Source organism: Lygodium microphyllum, chromosome 5 (assembly GCF_053477565.2).
Source record: "Lygodium microphyllum isolate KBCC chromosome 5, Lygodium_microphyllum_v1.1.10, whole genome shotgun sequence".
Taxonomy (NCBI): domain Eukaryota; kingdom Viridiplantae; phylum Streptophyta; class Polypodiopsida; order Schizaeales; family Lygodiaceae; genus Lygodium; species Lygodium microphyllum.
The window spans coordinates 12,709,758-12,726,567 of NC_141139.1; the positions used below are offsets into that span (position 1 = coordinate 12,709,758).

The 16,810-nt window shown below is 39.8% G+C and overlaps 1 pseudogene; it reads right to left on the reverse strand.

Annotated features, from left to right (window-relative positions):
- Nucleotides 1-15,171: 15,171 nt before the first annotated feature.
- LOC148035513 (uncharacterized) lies at nucleotides 15,172-16,270 on the reverse strand (annotated as a pseudogene).
- Nucleotides 16,271-16,810: the final 540 nt, after the last annotated feature.

A 16,810-nucleotide genomic window follows, 5' to 3' on the forward strand; every position in this document is an offset into this window, starting at 1 on the left:
TATTTTCAGTAGCCATGGAATGAAATTCAGCAAATATAGATTCTTCATCTTCATCTTCTTCCATTAGCTCTTTTTCATTGTCATATCTTGCACATGATAGCATGCCAATAACTGGATTCGTCTTTCCTGCAATATGCTTTAATTTGGGATTGAGAGATGTAATATATGCAATCCATCTTAGCATAGTAATGTTGGGTGTAGAGTAGTTAGAAATCATGCCCAAGAGTGGAAGACATCAATTTCTACCACTACGAAAGCACCTATAAAGTATTCACAATCACACTTTAATGCTGTTACAACTCCCCACAATTCCCTTTCTACTTGTGCATACCTTCTTTGACGTTCATTGAGAACTTTTTCTCCAAAATGAATTGCATACATGTTACCTTCAAGATTCTCTTGGCCAATAGCCCATCCTATCCCAATGGGACTTGTATCCACAGTAAGGATGATGGGTTGACCATTTGAATAATCAGCCCTTTTGAGAGTGGGGACTGAAATTAACAACTTTTTTAATTTATGCATAGTGAAAGTATGCTCATTACCCCAAGAGAATCTTTGGCCTTTTCTTAATAATTGATAAAGATTTTTGGCTACATGAGCAAAATGTGGTATCCATATGAGATAGAATACACATGCACCAAGAAATCTTCTCACCTCTGAAACATTTGTGCATTTTTCTTGCATTTTGTTGATGGCATCTATCTTGATTGGAGAAGGTTTGCATCGATAGGGGCCACATAGATGACCGACCACTAGGACTTCTTCTACTCCAAAAATTAACTTAGCTCCAGAAAGGGTAAGATGTACCTAGCCTTGTCAAAATCCTGTTACATTCATGAATATGGTAAACTACAGATGTAGCCATCTTCGTCAAGCTCCTCATTCTTTTCATTGACTTCACATCCCTTGATAGGTACATCATCAAGAAATGGAAGAGTAATTTGTGGAATAAATTCCCTTAAGACTTTGTGCATGGCATTCATCATATGGGCTACAGAGTTTGTTGCACCTTGTGGTAGAGTGCACATGTGGACCAATCCAAGAGGTGTCTTCATTGTGGTAATGTCTCAACTTTCTAATGAAAGATGAAATTGGTCATATCCTGAATATAGGTCGCCCATAGAATAAATTGTTCTATCTGCAAAAGCTTCAACAAACTCATCAACAATTGGACCCGAACCAACATTTCAGATTGTGACATGATTAACAAGCTATAGATCTTGAATAAATCGTAAAGATCCATTTTTCTTGGGCACGATAAATCATTGGTTTGAGTAGGGCGCTAAAGAAGGTTCTAAAATCTTCATTATGATCTTTTCATTTAGAAGTTCCAATAATTTGGGCAAATGCACCTTGGAACAGGAATAGGCTTGAGGTTCCAAGGCACATGTGGGACTGTAAAAATGACCATACGAGCCACAATATTTGGATCCACATAGCCTATTTCACTTGGTTGAAATGCAAAAGTTTTTCCATGTTTCATTAGCACTTGCATAAAAGAGTATTATTTCTCAGCAGGCAAAATGAAAGAATTTTCACCTATTTTTAGCTCTTTTATACTTTCAGACGTAAACTTGTGACCAATGTTGGAAGGATCATGAAGACTTGGATGATTTGCTACCCTATCAGCCCCAGCCCTTCACTTTCAGGAGGTAGTGGGACTGCCACAGGTTTGACTTTCTTATCCACCGTCTTGTATTTTGTCTCCACTTGCGCTTCAACCTTGTTGAGCAAACCAATGTCTTCCTACTCAACAACTTCTTGAATTGTTTGATAAAAATCCAATGTAAATACTTCTATGGATTGATTTTCTGCATGAGCAATTGCATATATTTCAGCCAATGTGTCAGTAGTAATTAGTCCAAGAAAAATGCCCAAAATACCTTCATTTTTAGCCATCATGTCATAAGTTTTCAGCTCCCTTTTTACATGACATAAATATTTTCTTTTAGCCTTAGTCATGGCCAGAAGAGACTTATAATAGCCCATAATATTTGCTATACATACATAGAAATTTGCTAGAGACACGGTTTCTATAGCATAAGGAGGTTCAATCTTTTTACATGGCACACTACCATAGCCTCATTTCATAGTAGTGCAGCCCGAAAACCCTTGAATTCTCGGGCATCGGGAGGCATAGGATAATAGTGCAGTCGATCTCTGTTTCGATGATGGTTAACATGCAGAGTAAGAAATTGGATAGCTCGTTCATTATCCTTGCTTCGGATTCGAGCATAGGAAGAATTATCATCAAGAGCTTTTGTTTCCAAGTGGGCTTCAGAAATGTAAGGTTGCCCAAGAATGATAGGGTAACTACAAGAGTCTTGAACAAAAAAGTGAAATTTTTCTTTTATGTCTCCAATAGTTATCTGCACACTAGGACATGCAGCATATAACTCTCTAGAAAAGTTGTTTGCAGCTCTCATTCACCATTATGGATCAACATCTATGGGCCATGCGCCACTTTCATAGAGACTCCTTGCCATGATGTTTATCTTTGATCCATGGTCTAAGAATGCAATACATGGTGTTTCTTTTTCTCCAATTTTGACAACTGTCTCCATTGTTGCTCTTGCCCAATGCATACGGGAGTAGTGACTACTTGGAATGAACCAAGCCTCTTCCTCCTCATGCATGTGTTGTAGACGGCCTTTTTTTTGAGAGGCGGGCTGCCTAAGTGGTTTGGACCAGCTAACCATTATATTTTCAGCTTTCTCTTCTTTAATTTTTGCATTCATGTTTTCATTATCTTCAGCTTCAATTATTGCAATTAATTCTTTAAATTCTTTAAGATGAATTCCTTGTGAAGTCAACTTCTCTTCATCCCACAAAAACTCAAAGAACTTGCAAAAAAGCATGCATTGTTTCTTCAACTTCATCACCAACATATTGTCTTTTCCTTTTGATTACATTAATAATTACATCATGGAATTCATGTTTGCCAATTCCAAGAATTTCACCTAAGGTGAATTTAATTCTGCTTTGTAGAATTCGTTCTTCTAGGATTCAGTTGAGATCGGTTGCAAATTCTATGTCAGATTGCAATTTGTAGCATGGCTGCTTGCCTTTCTTCTTTTCTTCGGTCTTCTTTGTTTGTGGCGCATCTTCCATCTCTTGACTTGGGGATATATTTTTAACAAGCTTTGGTTATTTAGGCATTCTTCTAGTTACTTGTTTTGGAGGGCCAGAAGAGGAAGACCCTGGCTCATCTTCTCTTCTTTTCTTTTCTTCAATCAAGACTTCTTTATGATTGACGTCAGCTAAATGTGCAAAGGTAGAAGAAGAATCTATCGGTACTTTCCAATCAGTTATTCCTCGAATGCATTAACTCTCGTTAGCCAAATATTCTTTGGTTGCTTTACCACGTTCCATTTGATCTAGTGTCTACATCCATACTTTAGATTTCACATTGGCTTTACATGCTTTCAAACTTGATTTAATTGGCTCAATTTGCACCTCATAGGTAGCTGCATCAATTACTACATAAGCATTCTTTATAGCTAAATCTTCTAATCTTTTCTTCATTCTACGATCGCCAAAATTTGGGTCTAGTGGAAGACCAATTTCAGTTGCATGGATTTTTCCGTCTTTCCAAAAGACAAGCTTCTGTGCTTCAGTCTCACGGAAGGCAGAACACTCCCTCTTGTCATGTTGTTGGTTGTCACACCAAATACAGTGCCTCTTAAAGCCTTCTCTCATGGGTCTTTGAGTTGATGATCGTCCTCGTTCTTCAACTTTTCAAGAGATACATTTTTTGCAGGCCCCCAAACATCTATGTGCACTACATTAAGTATATTTCTACTCACTTCTCTGTCATGCGAGAAGGGTTGTCTTGCCGGCTTACCAAACTGGCATGTTTCATAGACTTTATGCAATTCTGCAACTCTAAAAGAAGGCAACCTTGTAACCAATCCTCTGGACTACATTAATTTCACACTTTGCATATTTGCATGTCCAATACGTTTATTCCATATTTCAATATCTACAACTACTCCTTTTCCTTTAGCATACATAGCATCATTCATTGCAAGAATTCGAGCATCTAAAGTGAACATGTGGCCAACCCTACTTCCTTTTGTGACCAACTTGCACTTATCATTAAAGTCTTTTAAAAAACAACCTTTTGCATTGAATCAAACATGTAACCCCTAATCTACCATTTGACCAGCAGACACTAGATTCTTTGTGATTGATAGCACATGTAATACATCTGTCGTAATACATATGTCAGACTCTTTGTCTGGCCATCATGCAAGGGAAAGGGAACCTTTACAATATGTGAAATTGGGTGGCATGAATCATCACCCGTCTACACATAACCTGGATTTTGTAAGTCCTTCATCTCTCCAAACCATTCAGCATGAATGGTCATATGATTAGATGCACCTGAATCGACATACCATACATCATCATGTGTCCCCTTTCTTGTAATTGCATTCATCATATGTTGCATAACAAAATGCTGCATAACAAATAAGCACTCATTTTTGTCTCCATTGTGTCGTGAAGACGATGCATAACAGTTTCCTTACTGCAATTTACCACTGCGAATATCATCCTTCTTTAGCATAACAATGGGCTACAATACGACCTGTCTTGCCACAATGATAGCAAACAATAACAAAATTTCTAAAACCTCTGTTTTGCCATCCACCTCTTCCTCTAGAGCTCCCCCCGCCTCTAAAGTTTTCTCAGCCTCCTGAAACCATCATTTCACCAAATTGGTGATTGAAGTTGTTTTGCTAGTTATGGCTAGCACATCCCATACCACGGCCTCTCAAAGAGGATCTACCATGTCCCCTTCCTAAACTTGAGTAAAATTCTTGGACCTGTTCACCATTCTTTTCAGATGAATCACCCTGCATATTGATCTCTTCGGTAATCATGAGAGAGATCAGCTCATCAAAATTTGGAAATGGCTTTCGTACGTATACTGAAGTAACAAATGATTTCCATACCTTCTCATTATTAAGGCCACTCAAAGTGGATGAAACCAAATCGTCATCATCACACATTGCATCGCTGCTAAAGCATCTATAATGCTTCTCACCTTCAAAACATACTCATTGAAAGAGATTTTTCTTTTTCTTAAAGGTATTCAACTCTTGCTTGCATTGAATCTTCCGTTCCTTTGTATCTACTGAAAACATATTCTCAAAAATTGTCCAAGCTGCATGTGAAGTTTCTACATTCCTGATATGTCCCAACATTGTATTATCAATGACTATAGATAGCCAGTACATCACCTTTTTGTCTTTTGCATTCCATTCTTTCCATGCTTTCAATTCATCTGTAGTCGAAGGGATATCTAACTCTGGCTCCTTTTCTTCACCTAAGACAAACTCATAAAGGCCCTTTCCAATGAGGAAGTTCATCACATTGAACTTCCATGAAGGGTAGTTGTTATTGTTGAGCTTCTCAATAATAGGATTTCCAGTGTTCTCTGCCATTATCACAAAAAATGATACAACATAGCAAGCTAATATTCAGCAGCCTTTCACAAAAAGTGTCCATAAATACACAAAGCAACCTTTTTCACTGATTGCTCAATAGTACATGTAATTAGCAACCTGTTTGTAGATGAATCTTATGTTTGCTTCCTGGAAAACACCTCAAAAATTACCGATTCAAAATCTATAACTTGTGCACCCACTTTCAGTCAATAGAGCAGAAATCATAGTGTACCCTGAAACTGTTGTCTACAACTTTGCGGTTCTAAAACGGGGCCTAAAATGGTCTCAGATGCCAAAAAGATATGCAGAATATATAGTGCTCTACTCGCACACCAAATCTCACAGCAATCTGAGATACAACATAAAGGAAAGTTGCCTACTAAGTCAAACAGTGCATAATAACAGACTACACTAATTGATTAGTGCTATATCTTAGCCAGCTGTAGGTAGGTGTAACAAACTAAATATAATAAGTGATAAGTCAGTGGCCATGTGAGTATTATAATGACCACCAACATGCTAAGTATAGACATGTAGACCCATCTAGCCATGCAGTCCATCATCAATGTCCGCACTCGTTGAGCTTTCCATCTCAACACAGAGTATGACTCATTGCAAAAAAATCATATGTGGGATTTGGTTCCTTTACTTAGTGGAAAGCGTGCCTTGCCATGCAAGAGGGTATACTAGTTGAAAACTACTCCTCGACCCCCAAGGTGGCATACAAGGCTAGTTTGTTGAGTGCTAAGAATTTCAAGCAAGAGCATGGTGTGAACTTTGATTAAGTATTTTCTCCCATTGGTTCCTTGACTTAGTGGAAAGCGTGCCTTGCCATGCAAGAGGGTACACTAGTTGAAAAGTACTCCTCGACCCCCAAGGTGGCATATAGGGCTAGTTTGTTGAGTGCTAAGGATTTCAAGCAAGAGCATAGTGTGGACTTTGATGAAGTATTTTCTCCTATTGTGAAGATGTCTACCCTACATTTGGTATTGGCTTTGCTTGCTCAACTTGACTTGGATCTTTATTAGATGGATATTAGTACGACTTTTCTTCATGGGAACTTGTATGATGAGATTTACATGGAGCAACCTAGGGGCTTTGTAGAACCTGGTAGGGACCACCTAGTGTGCATATTGAGAAAGAGCCTTTATGGACTTAAGCAGGTACCTAGGGAATGGTACCACAAGTGTGATGCTTTTATGCATTCATAGGGATATTCTTGTAGTAATATGGATCCATGTTTAAACACAAAGAAGGCTCGTGATGATAGCCTTATGATTTTGTTCCTCTATGCAGATGATATGTTGATTGCTCGGAGTGCTCATGATCAATTGGATGCCTTGAAATGTCAACTCAAGAAGAGCTTTGAGATGAAGGACATGGGATAGTCCTCACATATTCTTGGGATGTGCATTACGCGCGATTGCTCTAAGGGACTTCTTTATTTATCACAGAATGAGTACATCCAGAAGGTCCTTGAACAGTTTCATCCACAAGACGTTAAGCCTATTGGCTATCCTTTACCTTCTCATGTGAAAGTTAGTCAGGTTGATTGTCCATAGTCTCTGTCTACAGTCTGATGAGCAGAAGGGTGAGATGGCAAAGATCCTTTATGCAAATGTATGCCATGATAGCCACTCACCTTGACATAGCATTTCTAGTGGGAGTTATGGCATGCTATATGGCTACACTTAGTTGACATCATTGGGATGTTATCAAAGGTATTATGAGGTATCTAAAGGACACAAAAACTATGTGTATCTATTATGATGGCCAGGATATAGGAGTTATGGGATACATTGACTCTGATTGTGCAAGACATGCTAGTAGTAGGAAGTCCACCTCTGGTTATGTCTTCACCTTTGCTGGAGGTATTGTTTCTTGGATGTCCAAGGCATAGAAATGCATGGCCCTGTCTATTATAGAGGTAGAGTATGTTACAACCAACCATTGAGGCTTGCAAGTAGGCTCTCTCATTAGGCAGTATAGTGTGGCAAACCTTGGCATTACTGATATAGTCCCTACATTGCATTCTAATTCTATGAGTGCTATTTAGTTGGCCAAGAATTTGGTTTTCCATGTGAAGACGAATCACATTTAGGTGTGTTACCACTTTATTTGAGAGGTCATTGAGGAGGATAGGTCCATTGAGCTTGCAAGATCTACTGACCAAAATCCTAAAATTTTTCTCATCAAAATTCTCTTAACGAAGTGTTTTATCTTCCTTAGGAAGTTGATAAGTCTTGGATGAGATGTCATCTTTCCTCATCTTGTTGTACTTATGCATATTTGTACTTTGCCACTTTTTTATTGTTCTCTCCTCACTAGGGACACATTCACCTTTAACAGGAGATCTCCATCACATTAGAGAATATTAAGGCTACCACATTGGCTAAATCTCTCAAGTAACAAATCCATGCATGTACTAAGAAAAAGTGGCAAAACACATGTATAATGAATATACATGCATGATCGTGTATGATAAGGCAAAGGGAAGGGTCAAAATGTACATAAACCACATGTGAACCCCCCTTAAACCCTAATACTAGATTTCATATAAATAGAGCTCTTTTAGTTCATTTCTTATTTCATACTTGCATTGTTGTATTCTCTTATTCTCTTCTAATCCACCTCATGGCTCACACCAAGCACATTGCGTGATGATATCCACTACCAGGCCAAGGGCAAGGCTAAGTTTTCACTTCTCTACCATGGTAAGGCAAAGAGATCCCCAATTCTAGCTGACAAGATGACACTAATAGTAGCACAACCTCGACTAGTAGGGAATCTATTGTTGGAAGACTCCATATCTAAGGTTTAAACAAGAGATTGGCACAAATTTGTTGAGCATCATCTCTATGTCCTTTCCCCCTCCTTCCTATCCATCCAAAGGCTTAAAGACTTTGAAAAGAGCTCCCAAGTAAGAAGACTCTTCTTAAGAAGAAGAAGCAAGTGAGGATGTGGAAGCTCACAAACAACAAGCCGGAGAATGACAAGGGTTCCACTCTCAACACATCCCCACACTTAGAAAGGAAGTGTCCTCCCGACCTAAGGAAAAGAAGGATATAAGTTCACTAAAGAGCTCAATGTAATCTTCTTCAGTAACTTCAACAATCACTCCAGCACGACCCAACTTATCACATGTATCTCTAGAAAATAATACTTCTAAAGGAAAACTTTGTTATTCATTAACACATCTGATAATCAATAAAAAATCATAAAAAATTTGTAAAGGATATAAGAAGTTCTTCAGCTTTGCATCGTAGATCTGCCATACACAATACCATCAATAGTTGAAAAGTGAGCTCTCGAACAAATTATTCAACTAGCACGAACTCATCACATAAAAATTATTGTAACACACTCACAAACACAACCATCTGAATGATACCTCCAAAAAGAGAGATATATATCATTAAGAATCATCCAAAATACATTGCAAAGGCATCAATGAAGGTGATCCCTCTTAAAGGCTTGGTGATTTCGAAAACGATCCATGGAGAAGGACTCATCCACAAATGCCTTGGGAGGATTTTAAAAGAACTGAAGGCAACACATCCTTTCTAGAAAAACCATAATACCTTAAAAACCTAATACCCTAAAAACCTAATCAGGACCTAACCATAACTTTGAGAAACAATTTCAACTTAAAGGACTATACATGCCCATTCCACGAAGTGTATTTATTAGAAAGGGGAAAAAAGTGCAGTGAGGGGAATGATTTGGATTTCGGCTAGATGATGCTTATCAATGAATAGCAAGTCAATCTTAGTATCCTTTGGCATAAACTGCTAACTGGTCCCTAGACAACCAAGATTCGAGGACCGCCACTTCTAAGCAGCTCCTGGCAGACGCACCAGTAATAGACTTTTGTGGGCTGACTGTGTAGGACTGCTGCTTGTCCCATAGTACCTCTGAGCACAAAACTGAGTGTATCTCCCAAAACATAGGGCAGAATGGGGAGATTTTTAGTTCAAATCAAAGGGGGGGATGCCCTCTTTGAATAAAGCTATAGGGCCCACGCTTAATCACACAAGAAGGCTTTCTTGTAATCAACTTTTGCGGGTTGACTGTTAATGAAGGGTTCATTTTAAGAAAGTATTAACAATGGTTGAAATTTTATTAGATTATAAACCTTAATAAAAAAATGGCGGTTTCTTCTTAAAATTTTAATTACAAATTATTAGGGTGAACCAGTGCTTAAACGAAACCCAGACTTCGATACCCAGACTGGGGTCTCTAAATGCAAATTCATTCATTAGAAATTAATGGTGATGTGGAGCACTTTTTTGCCAGCACGTGCATTTTTGTGACAGTTGGTTCATTTTTTATTAAAATTAAAGTGCCTCCTCTGAAGCGCACGTAGCACGTGCAAAGTGAACGGCTGGTTCGTTTTAAATTATTAGAAAATGTATGTTTAGCGCGAGCGCACGTGAAAAAGTGGGTGAATAAAGTTCATTTTAACAATTAACTATGGTTAAGGAATGACCAAAATAAATAAAGCACAAAAAATAGATACTTGGTAAGGGTGTGTATGCAAAAGACTGAAGGCGCACTGAGTAGTCCCAAATGCAAGGAATCCAATCAAAAAAGCAAAAATCACTGACTGGAAAAAATAAAGCATCTTAGTTTTTTTTTCTCTCAATAAATAAATATCAAAGCAATACTAAGGGGATCACATTTGGTTTAGCAATATTCATTAGTGTTTGGGTGAAATTTTTATTATATTTTATTAATTGTAATATAGGTGTGTTTTGATTTTGTATTTTGTGTGTTTTTTTCTCTTTTTTTCTTTTTTTTAATGATTTAAACGGGATATAAGATACATGAATATGTTGTGAAGTATAATGGTGGGATTTCAGAAATCCAACAAGTGTGAACAATGTGTTTGAATTGATCCATGCTTTTTCATCTGGTTTTTGGAATTTAAAATGAATTTTCATGAGGTGAGGTATTAAAATTAGGATTTTGGCTTCAAATAATACTTTGGCCATTTATGGAAGCATTTTCAATTGAGAAATTATTGGCAAAAGGGGCAAGGGGGTTTGTGAAAATTTTTAAAAATTTTCTAGAAGTATTTTTAAAATTTAACTAAATTTTTAATGAATTTTGCTCATTTTCCATGTATTTTTGAAAGAATTTTGATTTTTTGAATTTTTGCAATTTATTTTCTTGAATTTTCACCTTGGAAAATAGTGCAAATGATTTTAGCAATGTTGGAAATTTTTTGTAGGAATGTTTTGCAATTTATTTGAATTTTAAATGAATTTTAATGATTTTTTTTTTGTTTTTTAAATGTGTTTTTATGTGTTTTTAGAGTTTTTTGGGTTTTGAAATGAAATGTCGGTACCCGAGCTACGTGTGAACAACTGATAATGACTGCGTGTGAACGGTTGACTACAACAGACCACCGCACGGACAAGGCGAAGGCGTGTCCTCGCGCGTGAATGCTCGCTAGCAGCTGACGAGTACGTCACAAGTACATGCTGATACATGCTTGAAAAGGAACACGGGCCTGCGGGGAGGTGTGGTGGGTGTTTGATGCATGTGTGTTCTTGCAGGTGGTGAGTGGGAACAAGGACTATGGGAGAGGGGGGGTTTTCTGTGGGTGGAGAGGGGTGTGGGTGGGAAGGGGGGCTAGGGGAGGGGTAACTGTGTGGGGGTGGGAAATTGAGGTTTGGGGGGGGGGGGGGGGGGGAACCACAGTTGGTGGGGGTACCAAATGTGGTGGGGGTAGGGAGACGCTCGTGGCGATAGCGAGTGGGTAGAGGAGGGGGCGGCCCATGGCGATAGGGGAGGAGGCGTGGGAGAGGACCATGCAGGCAGCAGCGGCAGAGGGAGGAGGTGTGGGAGAAGACCACGCAGCAGGGGCGGCAGCGGCGAAGGGAGGAGGCGTGGGAGAAGAGGGGGCGACAGTAGGCGGACAAAGGCGAGAAGAAAGAGGAGGGGGCGGGCACTGCAGGCGGAGGTGGCAGGCCAGGCGGCGGTGAGGGGAGGGAGGGCCGTGAGGGGAGGAGGAAGAGACGTGGAGAAGGGAGGGAGGGCTATGGAGAAGGAAGGGAAGCGGGAAGGAACGAACATGTACGCGTTTTTTTTAAACGTTTTTCTTTTTTTTGTTTCTTTGTGTTTTTTTTTCTTTTTGTTTTCTTTTTTTTTTAATTTTCATTTTTTTGTTTTTTTTTTAATGATTAGGGATTTTTTTCATGTTTTTTTTTCTTTCTGCTTTTGTTTTTGTTTTTGTGGATGGGTGACTTTTTTGTTTTTTTTTTGTTGGATTAGGATTGTTGTTTTTTGTTTTTTTGTTTTTTTGTTTTTTTATTTTGATTTATGTTGTTTTTGGTTTTTTTTCTTTGCTTTTTTTGTTTTTCTATTGGTTAATTTGTTTGTTTGTGTGTATGTTTTTTTTTTGTGTTTTTTTTAAATTTGTATGAAGGTTAAAAATGAGCGCACCCCCATCCTGCGCGCATGCGTTGGGCGGGAGTAAAAAAATTTGCATCGACGGGATTAGACGGGGTGGGGACAGCGACACACAAGGCACAAAGGCCACGGGAGCGTCCTGAGGCGCTTAAAACCAAAAGCAGGCGTGCTCATGCGCGACACGAGAGATGCGGCCACACGGCAAAAAGGAAGAAAAATTAATAAAACCCAAACCTTACATCGGATAGAAAAATTCTTAAAAGGAAAAATGTGCTGGGAGACGAGGGGAAGATGATCGAAAAATGCGACACTGGTTTCAGGGCAAAATCAAGATATTCACATGGGAAAAACCCAAAAAAGGACCCGAAAATGGACTTGGAAATGAATATGAGAATAACGAATTGCTAGAACAAAGTGCGATAAACAAGAAAAATGTTAGGGGGAATGGGATTCACAGGGCTGATGCATCAAACTCAGTTTGGGGGGAATTAGGAGGGGTTCACATGGGAAAAGCACAAAAAAGACACCCGAAAACATTCGAAAAAATTAATAACAAAAAATCCAGCAGCCAGAAGAGGGGATAGGAAAAAGGAAAAAGTGGGGGAAAGGCTGGCAAGACAGGGCTGTCAAATTAACTTGGAATTCCGGTGAAAATAGGGCATGTTCACATGGAAAAATGTAAAAAATAAGCACGAAAAGGGCCCGAAAATCCGCAAAAATCAATAACGAATGAACCGTGCATCGAAATGACAAGGAACAAAAAGGAAAAATATCAGGGGGAATGGGTAGGGCAGAGCTAGCACATCAGATCAATGTTCCGAAGCAATAAAGACGTATTCACATGGAAAACCGTCCAATTTACGGGAATTGCTTCAAAAATTAATAACTTTAGAATCGTCTGTTGGAACAGGGGTTGGTAAAAAGGAAAAATGGACATTTCAAAGGGACAAACAGGGTTTGTAGGGTTGGATGTGAGTCTCAGTGAATGTAGGATGCGTTCACATGGAAAAATCACAAAACAAAGAATAAAGGCAAACGATCAAGAAACAGCTCCGAGGACAGGGTGAAATAGAACGGAGGAGTGGGGAAGGGACCCCATTAGAGCATAAAAATTGAATTTCCGCATTTGGATGTGGATAGATATATTTTCATGATGATATATAGAAGTAATGCGTAGGGATGCGTCCCCACACTTAAGACCTTACTGGACAGGGTTAGATGCAACAACATAACTTAGGACTTGTCAACCGACTAAACTTGGACGTCTCCACACTTAAAACATCACATACACTTGCAAACAAAAAAGTAGGGTTAGAAACAGTTGGCCCGTTTCGCATATGGTTAAAGGAACCATCACTGCTATAGAAGAGTTGGAGTCGGTTGTAGGAGGTACCATGGCTCCCTCGAGCGTTCAACCACCATGGCAGGGACCATGCAGCAGCACCCAGGGAGGTAGCTAGTTGATGAAGCTCGGCCAGGGAGGTGTCCTTGACGAATGATAGTCACTCAACTCACTGGCACTCATATGGAATGAGCTAAACTTCTCTAGTGCAAACGCCATTTCCAAGCATTCATGCTCTGTCATTGTGTAGTTCCATTCCCTATCAGTGACCTTTCAGCTTGCATAATATATCGGTTGATCTAATTTAGAGGGGCCCTTTTGACATAGGACAACACCTAGCCCTTCTACTGATGCATCTGTGTGCACATGAAACTCCTTCGTCTAATTAGGAGGGTGCAAGATAAGTGCTTGGATAAGGCACTATTTTAGGGTATTAAAGGCTTCTTCACAGTCATCAGTCCAAAGAAAATCAACATCTTTCCTTAGGAGCTTGTGTAGAGGAGCTACCTTGGTTGCAAAGTGTGCAATAAATACAAAATCCCACATGGCCAAGAAATCCTCTCAATTTCTTGAGGTTTGTTGGTGCTGTTAAGGTGGCAATCTTCTCAATCTTCACCGGGTCTGTTGCAATCCCTTGCATCGAGACAATATGGCCGAAAAGAACTCTTGATAAGATGCCAAAGACACATTTGTCAGGGTTGAGAGAAATCCCATACTCTCAGTATTTGTCAAAACATTGCTCTAGGTGTTCCTAGTACTCACGGATCAAACTATAGACACAAAAGTCATCAAGATACACCTCAATGAAATCATGAAGATGATTCTGGAAAGTAGCCATTATTACTCGTTGGAAGGTGGCAGGAGTATTAGAGAGCCCAAATAGCATCACTCTATAGGTATAGGTCCCCCATTCTGTGGTGAAGGTTGTTTTGGATTGGTACTCTCCAGTGATTTTGACTTAGTTATATCCGTTGAATCCATCCAAGAGGGAATAAAGCTCATGGCATGCCACCACTGTGTCCAACAGTTGGTCTGTAAAAGGGATAGGGAAATGATCCTTCTTCATCTTTGAGTTCAGCTTTCGAAAGTCCACGCATATTTGAAGTTTCTCGTTCTTCTTGGGTACTACCACAATGGGTGAAACCCATTCAATGTTAGCCACGGGATAAATGAACTCGGCTTCAAGAAGTTTTAATAATTCAACCTTCACCACAGTAGAATAATTAGGATTCATAAGACTTTGTCTTTGTCTTACATGTTTGGCATCAGGCTCTAGGCCAATGTGATGTTGGCATACTGTGGGATCAATCCCCTTAGATCTTTATATGACCAAGCAAACATGTCTAAGTTCTCCTTGAGTAAGTCTCACAGGACCACTAGTTCTTCTTCTAGAAGATTGAGGCCCACTTTTAGGTGACATTGTCAAAGGATTTGCAAAAGCAAAGTCGTGTCTACAGAAGACCTTGACTAATTGCAGGATAGAAGATCAATCAGGTGAATAAGTAAGATGAGAAAATGATGCCAAGACTCTGTTTTATTTCTGCCAATAACAAATACAAGGTTCAAGAAGAAGTAATCCGAATAGCCTCTGGGCATAGATCACCAACATGGCAGCGACTATGGTTCAAAAACAATTATTCTGATTTAAAGCAATAGATCTGATCACTAAAAGACCAAGTTGGTGTACAACATGCAGTAATGGAAGTTGTTTTTATCTGACAGATTGTGCGGGGAAGTGACAGCTTCTTACAAGCATACATTATAGGGAAGCATCACAATTTTAAAGTGATGATTCTCTTCTTCAACTTAAGCATCTGTAGAAAGACTTTGAGCTCCTGATAATTTCATAAATGATTCACCGATCAGCCACTTCACGATACCCATATGGTGTCAAGATCATAGGCTGCTTCTAAGTCTTTGTACTATCTGGAAGAACAAAGGGTGTCTCTAGCTTTCCTAACAAGCCTGAGTATTTCTGGAAGCATGAGTATTGCATCCCTTGGAGTTGCTTCTATTCAGTCCAAGGGCTCCTCATTGTTCAAGATGATGACCTCTCCGCTTGAATGAATCACTCCCTCCGACAGCTGGTCCCATCACTGGACAACTCTCCTTAGGCTTCCATGTCCTCGAAAACATGCCTCCCAGGCTTCCCAATAGCTTCTCGCCAGTGGTGAGATTATGATCAATGTCTACGGCCACTTCATGAGTCCTCCTTATTTGCTCTCCCTGCTCATGAAGGGTCAAAAGAGTTTTGGTAGCATCCCCTCTAATGTCTTCAGCCACTCTCAGACAGTTCTGAAGCTTTGCTGGTCTCCTCTGACTTCTGTAATGCCTAACCTTCAATCTCCTCAGTGCTCCTATACTCAAGGTCCTAAGTTCGAAACTGAGTATCATCATATCTGGTCCGAGCACTGGAGGCCTTCATGGCACTCTCGCTACTGAGCAGTTCATCTCGTCCTTGAAGCCATGCCTTGTTCTCTGTTAAATCCCCACTGCCACCACTTGGCTTCAAATTGCGATTCCCATTACTGTGACCATTGACCTTGAATGCGTTGTGGCTACTTTCCTTGATCCGCTGAACCTAGTTCATACCACCTTTGATCACCTTAGATGCCTAGTTCGCTCCTGCATCTTTGATTTTCCGTGCAATCTTCAACGCCGCATCTCTGGTTGCAGAAACACGTTCCTTGAATTGGTGTCTGGTACTTTTAGCACGTGCACCATGTTCTTCTCCTCTCTCCTCCTTCGCTGAGGCTCCATGTCTAGGATTTCTAGCAGCAAACCCGAAGTTATCATCCTCATCGTCATCGAATGGATTTTTGGCATCGAGCACAGGCGTCTCCTTGTGCTGAGAAGAGGCCAGAGATCTCTGATCATCCCACAATTAATGCATTCCAAGGAGCAACCTCTCTTTTGTCCAGCCTATCAAACAACCTTGAAGTAGTGAACTCTGATTGGCACAAGTCTTTTTCCCCCCCGTTCTGCGCACCTCTTCCTCCCTTTTTTTTTTTTGTTGCGTAAGCCTCTCTAAAATCATCGAAAACATGGAGTCCATCCCCAGTATGAGAAGTAAGCACAATAAAGGGAGCTGAATAAGCTTCTGTCGCCACTGCTCATACCCAATGGACCACATAAAAACTCCTAAGGACAATCAGTAGCACAATTCCAACCGCAGATACCTCCCATGGCAACCCCAGAAGCACCTTTTTTTCTTTTGCCTCAATGTCGACTGCTTTTTCCTAGGACCTCTTTCCCCCTCAGGACCAGAAAAGCGGCCCCTTTCTTTTTTTGTTGCATTATCAAAAACATGTCTGACTATATACTGCCCAAACCATCTTTTCACCATCTTCCAAAAAATCTGCAATAACTTCCTCATTTTCCGCATGGCTCTAGTGTGGCTCTCATCCCAAAATAATTTCTTCCCCTTTCGAAACAGCTCATATAAACAATCTACTATGTGTGCAAAATGGGGTATCCAAATCATATAAAACACACAAGCTCCAATGAATCTTTGTACCTCTGAAGTGGTAGAACAATACTCCGTAATCTTGCCTATAGCATCCACCTTATCAGGTGAGGGTTTTCTGCCATAATA